At 48.4% G+C, this 17,894-nt stretch overlaps 1 protein-coding gene across 7 annotated transcripts in view; it reads left to right on the top strand.

Moving 5' to 3' along the window:
* PCM1 (pericentriolar material 1) overlaps positions 1 to 17,894 on the top strand; it is a 713,620-nt gene that overhangs the window by 302,874 nt on the left and 392,852 nt on the right. The window lies entirely within an intron of this gene.

Below are 17,894 nucleotides of genomic sequence, written 5' to 3'. Positions count from 1 at the left end.
GGGGCACACAGGGAAGAGGCACAAGAAGAAGTTCAAGAGGACTTTGACTTCGTCACACCCATCGGCCGACAAGGCGTCACGGAAATGTTAACGTTCCGAGCACTGTTCCTCAGAGGCGTTACCAGTGCAGACTTTGTGTCACCCCTTTTCCGGAAGTCTGAGCGTCCCCCGCTCAAATTAAAGACTTCTACGAAGCCATGCACCTTGTTTTTGAGCAGGCATACCCCGCACGTGGTTCCTCGGACCCTGTGGGACAGTAGAGGCCCCATCAGGTTCGATGCCGGCTGCTTCGTCCCCAGCGCCGTTGGGGACCCCGGGATCCGGTATCAGATCCGGACCGGGGTCGGTTCCACACAGTCGGCCTCCTCCAGTACCGGGCCCGACGTAGACGCTTCCCCCACCGCCAGCACCCACTGGTGGTGGGAGCACCATCCTCATTGCAGATGATCCGGAGCCGGAACAAAGTTGCACAATGCCTATTCAGACGGGCTGAGTAGGCCAAGATGAGTGCCTGAGGCTTATTTTAATCAGCCAGGCTCGGGTGAGGAATCGGAGGGGTCTGAGGACCCTGTGGAATAGGGATTTGTGGAGCAGGATTGGTTTGAGGAACTAGGGGAAGCCAGTGGACTGCATACTTCTCCAGATACTGGTATGCTCTCACCTCCTTCTGTGGCTATGGAGGAGGTGGGCATCATACGCCATGGTGGTGCGTAGAGCGGCTGAGGTCTTGGACCTGGAGTTGGGTCAGGACTAACATCCTGACAGAGGTGCTTCAGCCGGGGGTTGCTACGTCCGAGCCGACGTTACCCTTTAATGAAGCCCTTACTGATGTCCTGCTGGGGACATGGTCCAAACCCAGCACAGGTGCTCCTGTAAATAGGACAATTGGCCGCTGTTATCAACCAGCTCCTTCAGACGCTAGGTTCCTCACTCAACACCCCATCCCGGAGAGCTTGGTGGTCCAAGCCTCCACTTCCTGTGGTGCCTTCCGTTCGGGTCCCTTGAATAGGTAATCCAAGAGGCTGGACCAACTTGGGAAGAAGACATTTTCTTCCTCCAGCCTGGCATTGAGCTCCGTAAACACCTCATGCCTATTGGGCCGTTTTCCCCATACTTTATGGGATATCATGGCACAGGTGCTGCCCCAGGTCCTGGAGGGTGTACAGGAAACTCACCCAAGCTGCCAAGGATAGGAGAGATGCAGCCAAGTTTACAATTCAGTGACGCTTGGACACGACCGACTCACTGGGCAGAGCGGTTTCCTCTTCAGTGGCCCCTCGTTGCCACACCTGGCTTCGTACCACTAGCTTTTCAGGGGATGTCCAGGCAGATCTGTTGGACATGGCTTTTGATGGTTCTCACCTTTTGGAGAGAAAGAAGACTCTGTGCTTGAGCGGTTTAAGGACTCTCGAGCCATGGCCAGATCCTTGGGTCTCTCGCCGCCTGTTCGCTAGCAGTCTGCCTGTTGCTCCTTTTGAGGCTTTGGGATGGGCTGGGTACCACACCAACCACAGGTCAGCTACCTCTCTTCCAGCTTCACAGCATCCAGTGTGAGACAAGGTTGTGGTACCCTCAGACCCAAAGGGTCTATCCAGAGGTCGGCTACCCCCTCTTCTGCAATGCCCAAGCCCTCTTAGTATGGTTCTGCAAGACCATGTTCGTCCAGTAGGAGGGAGTATTCAATTTCATCTCCCTCACTGGCGATCCATGACATCGGACAAATGGGTCTTGCTGATCATACAGAAGGCCTATTCTCTTCCCTTCCAGTCTTTCCCTCCCACTGATGGAGGATCATTTAATCTTGCTCCGCAAGCAAGTTACAGCTCTCTTGGCCAAGGAAGCCATAGAAAGGGTCCTGATGTCAGAAGTAGGCTGTGGTGGTTATTCCTGCTACTTTCTGGTTCCAAAGAAAAACAGGGGTCTTTGCCCGCCTTATCTTGTATTTAAGGGGCGCCAATCTCTTCTTCAGAAAGAAGAAATTCAAGATGCTCACTCTTGTTCAGGTCTTGTCTGCCCTAGACCAAGGAGACTGGACGGTAGTGTTGGACTTGCAGGATGTGTATTTTCACATCCCCATCCTGCCTGCCCACAGGCGTTACTTGTGGTTCAAGGTGGGCCACAAGCACTTTCAGTTTACTGTGCTCCCCTTCGGTCTCACCAGTGCCCCTCAGGTGTGCACAAAGGTGATGGTGGTGGCGGCAGATCATCTGCGCAGGTTAGGGCTTTCAGTCTTTCCCTACCTTGATGACTGTTAAAGGCTCCGACACCCCAGACTCCCGTCACCCACCTTCAGACTACAGCGGACCTCCTGCATTCGCTGGGGTACACTATAAACGTGCTGAAGTCGCACCCGACTCCCTCTCAGAAGCTCCTTTTCATCAGGGCTGTTCTGGACACAGTGCAGTTTCGGATTTATCCTCCTGAGCAGCGAGTCTAGGATTTTCCGGTTATGATACCAAGACTCTGAGGCTGTTTGGACTCATGGCTTTCTGCATCCTGTTAGTCAGACATGCCAGATTGCATATGAGGACTCTGCAGTGCGACCTGAAGTTCCAGTGGGCACAGCATCAGGGAAATCTTGCCGACACGGTTCAGATCTCGGGGGGAACTGCAGAGGACCTGCAGTGGTGGTTAGTGAACTGTGATTGGGGCAGACTCCTCCCCCTTCCCTAACCAGATCTTACAGTAGTGATGGATGCTTCAATTCTGGGATGGGTGGCCATCTGGGAGAGGTGGAGATCAGAGGTCTCTGGTCTCCGGCGGAATCCAGACTCCATATCAACTTGCTGGAGTTCTGGGTGGTCCGACTGGCATTGAAAGCATTTCTGTTGTGAAAGGGAAGATAGTGCAGGTGTTCACGGACAACACCATTGCAATTTGGTACTGTCGCAAGTAGGGTGGTGTGGGGTCGTGGACCCTTTGTCAAGAGGTTTCATGGCTGGAACATCTGGCCAGGTTCTCTGAACTCCAGGGAGGACAAACTCAGCCGTCGATGCCTAGCGGATCACAAATGATATCTCTATCCGGAGGTGGCACAAGAACTCTTTCAGCAGTGGGTAGGCCCTTGGTTAGATCTGTTCGCCTCTGCAGAAAAGTGCAATGTCAGCAGTGTTGCACTTTGGAGTTTCGAAGGCAGCAATCCCTCAGCAATGCTTTTCATCGCGAGTGGAATTCAGGCCTCCTATACACTTTTCCACCATACCACTTCTGCCCAGAGTTCTCAAGAAGATCAAAAACGACTGGGCCCAAGTTACCTTAGTGGCTTTGGATTGGGCAAGAAGAGTCTGGTATCCTGAGTTTCTCAAACTGAGCATCAATCCTCCAATCAGGCTGCCACTTCGGGAGGATCTTCCGTCGCATCAGCCTGGGAGGGTTCTCCACCTGAACCTGTCAACTCTGCACCTTCATGCATGGAGATTGAGCGGCGGCAGTTGATGGCTTTTGACCTTCCTCCTGAAGTCTGTAAATTATTTTGGCAGCCAGACGACCCTCCACTAAACTGTATACTCCCGCCCTTCGAAACGATTAGTATATTATATGTACAAAAAGGTCTATTGATCCTCTTTCTGCTTCTTTTTATGATATTCTTCTCTTCATACTGTCCCCTGCTCAGCAGGGTTCTGCTTTGGGGACTCTCAAGGGCTATCTGTCTGCCTTATTTATATTTATTTGGCTGCCTGATCAGCCTTCTCTTTTTAAATCCCCCATTGCACATAGATTCCTCAAAGGGCTTGTACATATGTTTCCCCCTAGGCCCTTTGTTATGCCTTAATGGGACTTAAATCTGGTCCTCACATTTCTGATGTGTCCTCCCTTCGAGCCTTTGCGCAACTGTCCCCTCTGGCTGCTTACCATCAAAACAGCCTTGTTAGTGGCAATAACATCTGCCAGGAGGGTGAGTGAGATGCAGGCTCTTTCATCCAAGCCACCGTAACGCACCATGTTCCCAGACGAGCTGGTTCTTAAAACCCATGCCTCTTTACTCCCCAAGGAGGTGACCCCATTTCATCTGGGGCAGAACATTACCCTGCCCACCTTCTTTGCTCCACCACATCCCTCCAAGGAAGAGGAGCGACTCCACCGACTGGACCCAAAAAGAGTGTTGTCGTTCTACCTTGACCGCACAAAAGATTTCCAGATGGGTGACAAACTCTTTGTGGGTTATGTTGGAGTAAAGAAGGATCAGGCAGTGCAGATGCTAACCATTTTGGGCTGGGTCGCTCTCTGCATCAAAATCTGCTACGCATTGGCCAAGAAGCAGCCTCTTAGGGCTTGAGGGCTCATTCTGCCAGGGGCAAAACTGCTACCACTGCTCTAGCTCGGGCGTACCAGTCCTGGGGATCTGTCAGGCAGCAAACTGGGCATCTTTGCACACATTTGCAAAACATTACTGCCTGGACATTCGGGTACAAAGAGACGGGCACTTTGCTCATTCAGTCCTACAGGTCTTCTTAATGTAAGGAGAAGTATCAGCAGCCCACCGCCAGGAGGTTATGACTTGGGTATCTATTCAAAGGTAAGGAATGTGCAGCTAGAAGTCTCTATCAGATGAACAAGTTACTTACCTTTGGTAATGCATTATCTGGTAGAGCCTCTATCTATCTTAGATGCAATACTCCTTCTGGAGGTAAGTATTATACACAATATATACACTAGACACCAAAATAAGGTAAGTAATTAGACATAGGATAGTGCAAACAATAGGAAATGCTATAAAATGCAATTGGAGAAAATAAGTCTAGGGGCAACACAAACCGTATACTAAAAAAATGGAATGCGAATCACAAATTCCCCCCTAGACGAGTGTAGTGTGAAGAGAATCGCTAGGAGAGTAAGAATACATTAAAGATAAGTAAATTACTCCACCCCAGAGCCCAGAAAAGTAGGAGTAAAGTACCTTAGGACACACTACAAGTCATGATTAGAGTTATTGCAAGAACCAAGCAAGACTGCAAACAACAAATGGTGGATTCCTGGACCTGAAGACCTGCAAAGGAAGGAAACCAAGTCGAGAAGTCTGAAGAAGTTCCAGGAAAGACAGGAGCCCCTGCCAACCCAGAAGAGGGTGAAAAATAAGAGTCCCCGGTTGGACGAAGACTGCAGAAATGCACCTAAGGAAGATGTCAGCGGGTTCCTGCGTGATGCAATGTATGTCCCACGAAGAGATGTTGGATGCAGGTGAGTTTTGGCGCTGGATTCATCCAACAAGCCTTGGTTCCAGCACAGTCGCGTTTTGCATCAAAATGGTGCTGTCTGGACCCAGGAGGGACCTGGGGGCCTTAACACTGCGTGACGAGGAAGAGGGGGCTCTCAGCACTTCAAAGATAACTTGGAAGACCTGACAGCACCCATGGGATCCCCAGGACACAGGGTCAAAGGAGGTGCAAAATGCGGTTGTTGCAGCACTACAAAGGAAGGTCCCACGCCGCCGGAGGTCAACTCAGCAAGTTGATCATTGCAGGATAGAGTGCTGGGGACCTGGGCCAAGGCTGTGCATGAAGGAATTTTGCAAATAGTGCACAGAAGCCACAGGAGGTGAAGAAGACGCGGAGCACAGGGATTCTGTCGTATTCGGCGAAGGCAAGGTCTTAACTCCTCCAAATTGGGACCTCAGGACAGTCTATGTTGAAGGGATCCACCACATGTTTTCCAAGGAGCATGCGTGTCACCAGGAGATGAGTCCAAGAGAACCGGTCGTCGACTTGGAAGGTGCCTGCGTGAGCAGGGAAGTGACTCCGTCAGTCCACAGGAGATTTCTTCGGTCCTTCTGGTGAAGGGTGAAGACAGGGAGTCCCCAGAGCGTGCACAGCGTGGAAACTGTTGCAATTGCTGGCTGGAGCTGAAGTTGCAGAGGAAAAGTAGCCTTTCGGGATACTTTGTTGCTGTTTCAGCAGTTCCTGGAGCAGTCTATCTGCGGTTGATCTGAGGTCAGAGGATGAAATAGTAGTTGCAGAGGATTCCTGCTAGAAACTTGCAAGTCGAATCTGAAGAGAAACCCACAGTAGAGACCCTAAATAGCCCTGAGAGGGGAGTTTGGCTACCTTATCAGGTATGGACATATCAGGTGGGGTCTCTGATGTCACCTGCTGGCACTGGCCACTCGGAGGCCTCACGAGTGTCCTCACATCTTGGAAAACAAGATTGCTGGAGTCTGCGACACACTGGAGGAGCTCTGGGCACCACCCCTGGGGTGGTGATGGGCAGGGGAGTGGTCACTCCCCTTTCCTTTGTCCAGTTGTGCGCCAGAGCAGGGACTGGGGGTCCCTGAACCAGTGTAGACTGGCTTATGCAAGGAGGGCACCATCTGTGCCCTTCAAAGTATTTCCAGAGGCTGGGGGAGGCTACTCCTCCCCAGCCCTTAACACCTATTTCTAAAGGGAGAGGGTGTAACACCCTCTTCCCAAAGGAAATGCTTTGTTCTGCCTTCCTGGGACTGAGCTGCTCAGACCCCAGGAGGGCAGAACCCTGTCTGTGAGGTTACAGCAGCTGTAGCTGCATTGCAAGCCTCAGAGAGCTGGTTTGGCAGTACTTGGGGGTCCGTGGTGAAGCCCCCAGGATGCATGGAATTGGCTCCCCAATACCAGATTTGGAATGGGGGTAACAATTCCATGATATTAGACACCATACATGGCCATATTCGGAGTTACCATTGTGAAGCTACATATAGGTATTGACCTATATGTAGTGCATGCGTGTAATGACGTCCCCTCACTCACGAAGTCTGGGGAATTGGCCCTGAACTATGTGGGAGCACCTTTGCTAGTGCAAGGGTTCCCTCACACTTAGTAACTTTGCACCTAGCCTTAATTAAATGAAGGTTAGGCATATAGGTGACTTCTAAGTTACTTAAGTGCAGTGAAAATGGCTGTGAAATAATGTGTGCACCATTTCACGCAGGATCCAGTGGCAGTCTTCTGAAAGCGTTTGTCTGAGCTCCTTATGTGTGGCAAAAAAAATGCTGCAGCCCATAAGGATCTCCTGGAACCCCAATGCCCTGGGTACCTATGTACCATATACTAGGGACTTATAAGGGGGGGTCCAGTGTGCCAAATGAAATTGGTAAATGAAGTCATTAGCCTAAAGTGACAAATTTGAAAAGCAGAGAGAGCATAAGCACTGAGGTTCTGGTTAGCAGGGCCTCAGTTAAGCACTATACACAACACACACATTAGCCCATACATTATGAGCACTGGGGTCCTGACCAGCAGTATCCCAGTGAGACAGGCAAACACATACTGACATACAGGTAAAAATGGGGGTAACATGCTAAGAAAGATGGTACTTTCCTACAGACGCTCATTATGAGGAACTAGGAGAGGCCAGTGGACTGGCCACCTCTCCAGATAATGGCATGCTCTCACCTCCTACAGTGGCTACAGAGGAGGGTGCATCATATGCAATGGTGGCACGCAGGGCTGTTGAGGTCCTGGACCTTGAGCTTCCCTCGGTGCAGGCCAAGACTAACATCTTGATGGTGGTGCTTCAGCCACATGGCTTCGTCATCGAAAATGATGTTGCCCTTTTAATGAGCCCCTCACCGATGTCCTGGTGGGGACTTGCTCCAAACTCAGCAGAGGGGCACCTGTGAACACAACAAATGGCCGCCGCTATCGCCCGGTTCTGGGGGACCTTAGCATCCTCACGCAGCACCCCACCCCGGTGAGCTGGGTGGTCTAGGCCTCCACTTACCATGGCGCGCCCCCACCCCTATAGGGAATCCAAGAGGATGGACCAATTGCGAAAGAAGATGTTTTCTTCCTCCAGCCTAGCATTGAGGTCAGTAAACACCTCATGCCTATTGCCCAGTTTTCCCCCCCCATACATTATGGGATACAGTGGTTCAGGTGCTGCCTCAGGTCCCGAAGGACTTGCGGGCCACTCTCTCACAGGCAGTGTATGTATGTATGGGAAATTTATAAAGCGCATTCCGGCTCAAAAAGAGCATCGAAGCGCTAACAGAAAGGTGAGAGACGCAGAGACCAACAAAAAGCGACAGGATAGAAGAAAAAAAAAAGGCCACCATAGACTAGCGAGGAAAAAGCCAGGTTTTGATCAGTTTCCTGAAACTTAAATAAATGGGTTCTTTCCTAATATTCAAGGGAAGCAGGTTCCAGCATTTTGCTGCGGCCATGGTGAAGGCTTTATCACCCCATTTAACTTTGTTGGTGCGAGGAACCTGAATTCTATAGGCCTCGGATGACCGTAGATGTCTCTTAGGTCTATACCAACAGATCTTAGTGGTCAGGTATTGAGGACAAATGCCATGAACAGCTTTGTGAGTCAGGCAAAGTGTTTTAAAAGTAATGCGCTGGGCCACCGGAAGCCAATGTAGTTGTTTAAGGCTATTTCTGATTGAATCCCAGCAAGGAAGATTTAGGACCGCTCCAGCAGCCGAATTCTGAATCAGTTATAATTTACTCAGCGAGGCTTTGTCCAGATTAAGAAAGAGAGCATTGCAGTAATCTATTTTGGACATAACCAAAGCTAATGTGGCAGAGACTTTCCATTCTTGTTGAAGATAAGGGAAAAACTTTTCTTAACATTTTTATAACCCATAGTCTCGTTTTTTTACAATGTGATTCACCTGACTTTTGATGGATAGGTGATCATCATAGATGATTCCTAAATTCTTACTAACAGTAGTAGGGACTGGAAGAGTACCACAGTCTGTCGGCCGCCATTGTGAATTCCATCGCTCGTTGCCCAGCCCGAAACAAAGAATTTCGGTTTTGGCAACATTCAGTTTAAGCCAGTTTGCCCTCATCCAGGTACTGACTGCCTGCATGCAATTGTTGAAACGATCCGCCACCTCATCCCAGTTCTTATTAACTGTGTGTCATCCGCGTAGGAGATGGCGATAAATCCAAAGGACCATATCAAATTAGCCAGTGGGGCCCCATACATGTTAAACAAAGTGGGGCTCAGGGAAGACCCCTGCGGAGTCCCACAGGGTAATAGGTAAGAAGTGGATCTGAAATCGCCACAGCTAACAGTAGTCCATCTGTTGGTCAAAAAGGAATCCAAAAGTTTAAGAGCATGCTCTCTGGTGCCTGCTTGATGAAGGCGGGCCAGCACAATTTGCGGTGAGATAGTATCAAATGCTGCCGATAGATCTAGTAGAAATAAAAAAGTCCCTTGCCCTTCATCCACCATTCTCCGAATGGAGTCTGAAGAGGAAATAAGAGCGGACTCCGTGCTATGTGCCTTTCTAAAACCATGTTGAGAGGGATCCAAGCCTCCCACTTCCAGTAGGAATTTTACTAGTTCCTTATTAATGAATTTTTCAAAAATCATTGACAGAAAAGGGAGAAGTGCAATTGGCCGTAAATTGTTTAAATCCTGACTGTCACCATCTGGCTTCTTTTTCAGGGGGATGACCGTGGTTTCCTTCCACGAAGCAGGGTAAATCCCAGAGCTAACAACCTCCTGGAAGATCAGAACTAAGGCCAGAGACATATGTTCGGGGCCAGTTGAAAAATAGAAGGGGGGCAGAGGTCCGGGGGGAGCCTGATTTAATTTCAGAAATCATCTTTTTAATACTGTCTTGATACTGAGATTGAAAGTTAGATAAAGTTGTAAGGGCAGCTTTGGGATCCAAAGGTGTCATACAAGAGTAATCCACAAAGTCTACAAGAGGGATGAAGTTAGCATGAATTTGAAGAATTTTAGTCTCAAAGTGCCTAGCCACTTTATTGCAGAACTCTTGAATTTTCTAGTTCAGATGGCCTAGAGGGAGTAGATAATGCCTTAATCACTTTAAAAAGCTCTCTAGGAGCATTCAATGCCTCTTAAATTTTTAGAGTATAAAAATTAGATTTAGCTTTAAAACTAGCAGCTTTATAAATTTTAAGAACAGACTTCAATATATCCTTCTCCTCTGGAACGGGATTAAGTTTCCAGCGTCGCTCCTGTGGACGGTAATTTCTTTGAAGAAGTTTAAGTTAATTTGTAAACCAAGGTTGATTGGGCTTCTTGGAGTTACGAGGCCCAATAATCTTAGGGGGAACACTTGATATGTACACTAGTAAAAAAATATGGGGTGTAAATGGTTTAAGTAACCAAGTTTAAAGGGAGAGAGCATAATCACTGGGGTCCTGGTTAGCAGGATCCCAGTGAACAAAGTCAAACACACTGACGACATGCAGAAAAAGGGGGGTAACCTTGCCAAGAAATAGGGTACTTTCCTACAGGCAGTTAAAGATGGGAGAGATGTAGACAAGTTTATCGTTCGGTGTGGTTTGGACACAACAGACTCGCTGGACAGGGCGATTTCCTTCCCAGTGGCCCTTCAAAGCCACGCCTGGCTATGTGCCTCTGACTTTTCAGGAGACTCCAGGCAAATCTTATGGACATTCCCTTTGATGGGACCACCTTTCTGGGGAAAAGGCAGACTCTGCACTGAACACTTCAAGGACTCCTGGGCTACGGCTAAGTCCTTGGGCCTCTCAACTACTCCTCGGCATCAGTCTGTATGTGGCCCCTTTCGAGGCTTCCATTGACAGACCAGCACCATCCTCTGCCAGGTCAGCATGCGGGTAGGAGTTTGTGGTGCCTTCAGATCCAGAAGGACTGACGAGAAGTCGTCCGCCTCCCACCTCCACAGTGTCCAAGGCCTCCTAGTATGATGCTGCAAGGTCATGTATGTCCAGTTGGAGGGAGGATTCTATTTAATCTCCCTCACTGGCAGTTCATAAACCCCCCCCTACACACACACACTTACACACACACTTACACACACACTTACACACACACTTACACACACACACACACACTTACACACACACACTTACACACACACTTACACACACACACACACACTTACACACACTTACACACACACACACTTACACACACACTTACACACACACTTACACACACACTTACACACACACACTTACACACACACACACTTACACACACACACTTACACACACACACACTTACACACACTTACACACACTTACACACACACTTACACACCCACACACTTACACACACACACACACTTACACACACACACACACACTTACACACACACACACTTACACACACACACACACTTACACACACACACACTTACACACACACACTTACACACACTTACACACACACACTTACACACACTTACACACACACACTTACACACACTTACACACACACTTACACACACTTACACACACACTTACACACACACACTTACACACACACACTTACACACACACTTACACACACACTTACACACACACTTACACACACACTTACACACACACTTACACACACACTTACACACACACTTACACACTTACACACACACTTACACACACACTTACACACTTACACACACACTTACACACACACTTACACACACACACTTACACACACACACTTACACACACACTTACACACACACTTACACACTTACACACACACTTACACACTTACACACACACTTACACACACACACTTACACACACACACACTTACACACACACACACTTACACACACACACACTTACACACACACACACACACTTACACACACTTACACACACACACACACTTACACACACACACTTACACACACACACTTACACACACACACTTACACACACACACTTACACACACACACTCTTACACACTCTTACACACTCTTACACACTCTTACACACTCTTACACACACTTACACACACTTACACACACTTACACACACTTACACACACTTACACACACTTACACACACACACTTACACACACACTTACACACACACACACTTACACACACACACTTACACACACACACACTTACACACACACTTACACACACACTTACACACACACACTTACACACACACACTTACACACACACACTTACACACACACACACTTACACACACACACACACACACACACACACTTACACACACACACTTACACACACACACTTACACACACACACTTACACACACACACTTACACACACACACTTACACACACACACTTACACACACACACTTACACACACACACTTACACACACACACTTACACACACACACTTACACACTTACACACACACACACACACTTACACACACACACTTACACACACACACACACACACACACACACACACACACACACACACACTTACACACACACACACACACACACACACACACACACACTTACACACACACACTTACACACACACACTTACACACACACACTTACACACACACACTTACACACACACACTTACACACACACACTTACACACACACACTTACACACACACACACACACACACTTACACACACACACTTACACACACACACACACACTTACACACACACACTTACACACACACACACACACACACACACACACACTTACACACACTTACACACACACACACACACACACACACACTTACACACACTTACACACACTTACACACACACACACACACACACACACACACTTTGCTTTGCACCACCCTCTGCTAAGTCTAACTGCTAGGCTACACTACCACAAAAGAGAGCATTAGTATTATCTACTTTAGCCTCTGTTAAGCCTCTGGGGATCCCCTGAACTCTGCACACTATACTTCAGTTTAATATCGTATATACAGAGCCAGCTTCCTACATTGGACAAATGGGTCTTGCAAATCATACTGAAGGGCTATTCCCTCCCCTTCTTTCTTTCCCTCCCCCAATGCCTCCCTCAAAAGAATGACTTATGAAGAATTATTGGTTTTGGTCTGCAAGGAAGTTATGGCTCTCTTGGCCCAGGGAGCCATAGAAAGGCTCCTGATAGCAGAAGAAGGCAGTGAATGTTATCCCTGCGACTTTCTGATACCCAAAATGAAACAAGGGCCTTCGCCCTATTCTGGATTTGTGGGACATCATGCTCTTCCTCAAGAAGGAGAAATTCTAAATTCTCACTCTGGCTCAGGTCTTGTCTGCCTTAGACCAGGGAGACTGGATGGTAACGTTGGACTTGAAGGATGCGTATTTTCACAACCCCCATCCTGCCTGCCCACAGATGCTACTTGCGGCTCAAGGTAGGCCACAACCACTTTCAGTTTACTGTGCTAACCTTCAGCCTTACAAGTGCCCCTCGGGTGTTCACCAAGGTGGTGGCGGTGGTCACAGCTCAACTGCGCAGACTAGAGGCCTCAGTCTTCCCCTACCTCAACGACTGGCTGTGGAAGGCTCCTTCACTCCACACTGTTGTCACCCACCTTCAGACGACAGCGAACCTCCTGCATTCACTGAGTTTCTCTATAAACGTGCTGAAGGTAGACCTGACTCCCTCTCAGAGGCTCCCTTTCATCTGAGCTGTTCTGGACACAGTGCAGTTTCCGGCCCATGTTCCCGAGCAGCGAGTTCAGGATATTCAAGTTGAGTCACATGTTTCGGCCTCTCTTTTGGATTTTGGTGAGACTGACTAAGGCTGTTGAGCCTCATGGCCACCTGCATCCTGTTAATAAAACATGCCACATGCCACATGGCATATGAGGCCTCTGCAGTGAGATCTAAAGTTCCAATGGGCACAGCATCAGGGAAATCTCACCGAAACAGTTCAGATCTTGAGGGAACTGCAAAAGATCTGCAGTGGTGGTTAGTAAACTGCGATTGGGTCAGGGGCAGACTCCTCTCCCCCTTCCCCAACTTGATTTCTTGGTAGTGACAGACTACTGAGATTGGGTGGCCATCTGGGAGAGGTGGAGATCAGAGGCCCCTGGTATCTGGCGGAATCCAGACTCCATATCAACTTACTGGATCTTTGGGTGATTCGACTAGCATAGAAAGCATTTCTTCCAGTTGGGAAAGGGAAGATAGTGCAGGGGTTCATGGAAAACACCACCGCAATGTGGTACTGCAACAAGGAGGGTAGTGTGGGGTTGTGAACCCTTTGTCTAGCGGCCTTGCGTCTCTGGACATGGCTGGAACAGGACATAACCCTGGTGGTTTTACACCTGGCAGGTTCTCTGATCGCCAGTGCGGATGAACCCCGCTGTCAATGCCTAGCAGATCCTGAGTGCAGTCTCCATCTGGAGGTGGAACTAGGACTCTTTCAACCGTGGGGAGAGCCATAGTTAGATCTGTTTGCCTCTGAAGAGAATGCACATTGTCAGCAGTATTTCATGTTTGAGTTTCCAAGGCGGCAATCACTCAACATCACTTTTCATGGCAAGTGAAGTTCTGGCCTCCTGTATGCCTTTCTGCCCATACCACTGCTGCCTGTAGTTCTCATGAAGATAGATCAGCAACGACCAGGCCCAGGTAATCCTGGTAGCTCCGGACAGGACACGGGCGGTTTGGCATCCCAAGCTTTTGAAAATGAGCATCGATCCTCCAATCAGGCTACTCCTTTGGGAAGATATTCTGTCTCAGCAACAGGCGAAGGTTCTCCACCAAAACATGTATGTGCCATTTTGCGTAGTGATTGAGCAGCAGCATTTGACAGCCTTCGACATTCTTCCTGAAGTCTGTAAGGTTATTTTAGGAGCCAGACACCCCTTCACCAAGACGGTATATGCCTGCTGTTGGAAACACTTTGTATATTATTGTACAGCAAGATCTTTTGATCCTCTTTCTGCATCACTCTGACATTTTTCCCTTTGTCTTGTCCCTTGCCCAGCAGGGATCTGCATTGGACACTCTCAAAGGGTATCTTTCCACCCTATCAGCGTTCCTTCGGCTGACTGATCAGCCTTCATTATTTAAATCAACTATTGTACATAGATTTCTCAAAGGGCTGGTACATATGTATCCTCCTATGCCATTTATTATGGCCCAATGGGACTTAAATCTGGTCCGCAAGTTTCTCATGTGTGCACCTTTTGAGCCCTTATACAACTGTCCCCTCCGTCTGCTCACCATCAAGACAGCCTTCTTCGTGGCAACAACCTCTGCCAGGAGGGTGAGTGAGATGCAGGCCCTCTCATCTTAGCCGCCGTATGTCAACATGTTCCTGGACCAGGTGGTACTTAGAAGTTGTGCTTCTTTACTCCTCAAGGTGGTGACCCCATTTCTCCTGGGTCGGAACATCACCATGCCCACCTTCTTTGCTCCACCGCATTCCTCTGAAGAAGAGGAGCGACTGCACCAGTTATACCCAAAGAGTGTTGTTCTACCTTGGCCGCACAAAAGAGTTCTGGGTGGATGACAAATTCTTTGTGGGGTACGTGGGAACAAAGTTCAAGCAGTGCAGAATCTAACCATTTTGTGCTGGGTCGTTTTCTGCATTTAGATCTGTTACGCAGTGGCCAAGAAGCAGCCTCCTGAGGGCTTGAGAGTTAATTCCACCAGGGGCAAGTCTTCTACCACTGCGTTAGCATGAGGTGTTCCAGTCCTGGACACCTGTCAGGCAGCGATGTGGGTGTCTTTGCACACATTTGCAAGACATTACTGCCTGGACAGTCAGGTCCGCAGAGATGGGCTCTTTGCCCCTTCGGTCATCCAGGACTTACTAGTGTGAGAATACCTGTCTGCAGCCCACCGCCAGGAGGTTATGGCTTGGGTATCTATTCTAAAGGTAAGAAATCTGCAGCTAGAAGTCTCTATCAGATGAACAAGTTACTTAACTTTAGTAATGCATTATCTGGTAGAGACTCTATCTTACTGCAGATTCCTTACACCCACCCATGCCTCCTTGCTCTGCGGGCACTCATGCTAGGGTTAGAGATTGTCCCTTTGAGGGCCCTATTTTTTGGCACACACAAAATTTTAGTTCTTTCCATGACTGTGAGCTTCTGGCGTGGAAATTAGTGGAAAAAGAACTGACGTACATGCGCCTAGGTGGTTCCTTTATAGGTGACCATGACGTCACAGATGGCTCTGACACCGTCACGCATATCCAAACGATGGCACCTGAGGGTATTGCTCTGCAAAAGTTCCCGATTCCAAGCTGACGCAAGGAAATTCTAACGGTAAAGAATCTGCAGGTAGATAGTCTCTACCAGATAATACGTTACCAAAGGTAAGTAACTTGTTTGACAAGACGGGACCAAGTAGAAAGCTTGGTTCCGGTCTTATTCAAGATCCAGAAGTTGCCAGAGTTGTTCGAAGGATCAACCTTTCTTTCAAACCAAGTTCTCAGATAAAAAAAACAGAAGCAATCTATGCACGACTCGCCCCCTTCCTCCCACTGACACTCCTCTGAGAAGGCACAGGAGCAGGTATTTTGTTCTTGCTTCTGAAGTCGTTCCACTTCAGAGCCGATTTTGCAACTTGTTCCGGCACAGCCTCAGTTTCTAGGGCTATCTGCCATGCCTAAGTAGATAGCAGAGTTCCACGAGCCCATGCTTGGGGTCTTCAAATCCTCGCCACCTCCCTCTGGTTTGCCTGCTGGCCCTACGGATCCAAGGGGGTTCACCGTCTGGGTTACCTCTGGTGCGTTCGCTCTCAGCACCAGCCCTCTGAGACCGTAAGAAGGGGGCCTATGGCTCCATTCTTGACTACGGTGTCAAGGTCGATATCAGTTTTCCGTGCCTCAACACTGATGCAACTTCATTGATGCTGAAAGGCGCAAGGCCTCAAGTGTCTATCATACGTCTGTGCAGGTTTGACCTTGATCATAGTCAAACTCATCTTCCATTGCGTCTGAAGTTTATACACTAGATCTACCTCCACATTGGCACATGTACACACTCTAATTTGTGCTCAGCACAGATTTGAATAACGCTTATAGCTAACGTTATCATGAGGAGAATTGGTATGACGATCTGTATAAAGCTAGCAGACTTGATACTTCCTCTGAGTCTGGACTCCTCTTACCCACTGGCCTTTGCACTGAGTAGAGTGGTGCTTATGCAGTAGTTCGACATAGTGCGACCAAAGTCCTGACCTTCAGATCCTCACCTTGGAGGTCAAGACCATTGCATTCATGGAAGTTCTTTAGCAGGGGCAGACATATACTGAGACACTCTACTGTTTAACAAAACCCTTACGGATATCTTATTGGGGCATGAACCAAACCTTCTCTATCCCACCAATCAACCACTAAATTGCGTGAAGCAACCGTCCTTCCCCAGTGCATCCTGCGTTTTTTGTCGTAGCACTCCTCATCTGAAAGTTTGGTTGTGCAAGCTTCAGCGAGGAAGACTAGCCCCAGTACATTTCCAACTGTTCCTCCCAGTCAGTGGTCGAAATGGTTGGATATGTTCGGGAAGAGTTTTGTCATCCACCACCTTGGCGCTTAGGTCAGTGTTGTCATCTGCCTGCCCTTTGGTACTCGGTTGCTCAAGGCCTCCAAGGTCTCCCATTAGTCCTCGCCCAGACCTTACAAAACAGTCATGAAGTGGCCAAGTAAAAATGAGTTGTGGCTTGGACACTACCAATTTCATCAAGTGGCCAATTGGCACCAGTGTCTGCATTTCCTGCTATGCTGGCTGCAGTCCATAGGTTTTTATTTTATTTTTTAGACCCTGTCCCTCCTCAAATCTCACAGTGGTCACCAATGCATTGCTTCTGTGTTGAGGATGTCATCTCAGAAAAGGTGGAGATCATAGGCATCTGGTCTCCAGTGGAGCTGCGGTTACATACCAGTCTTTTGGAGATGGCATTAAAAGCCTTCCTCTCCATTCTTCAAAAGGAGGCTTGTACAGTTGGTCACAGGAAACACCACTGCAATGTGTAACTGCAACACACCAGGCAGAGAGGGGTCATGGGCCATGTGCTAGTAGGCCTTGAATGTCTGCAAATGGATGGACCATCAAGTAATGTTACTGATGGTGAACCACCTGGCAAGATTATAGAATGCCAGGGCGGATAAGCTCAGCTTTGGTACCTAGTGGGCCGTGAGTGGTTGTTAAACCCAAAGGTGGCGCAGGCCTCTTCTGAAAATGTGAACCTTGACTCTATTTGCAACTTGGAGTATGTGCAATAT

This window comes from Pleurodeles waltl, chromosome 1_2 (genome assembly GCF_031143425.1).
Source record: "Pleurodeles waltl isolate 20211129_DDA chromosome 1_2, aPleWal1.hap1.20221129, whole genome shotgun sequence".
Classification (NCBI taxonomy): Eukaryota; Metazoa; Chordata; class Amphibia; order Caudata; family Salamandridae; genus Pleurodeles; species Pleurodeles waltl.
This window is presented reverse-complemented; position numbering and strand designations above follow the sequence as displayed.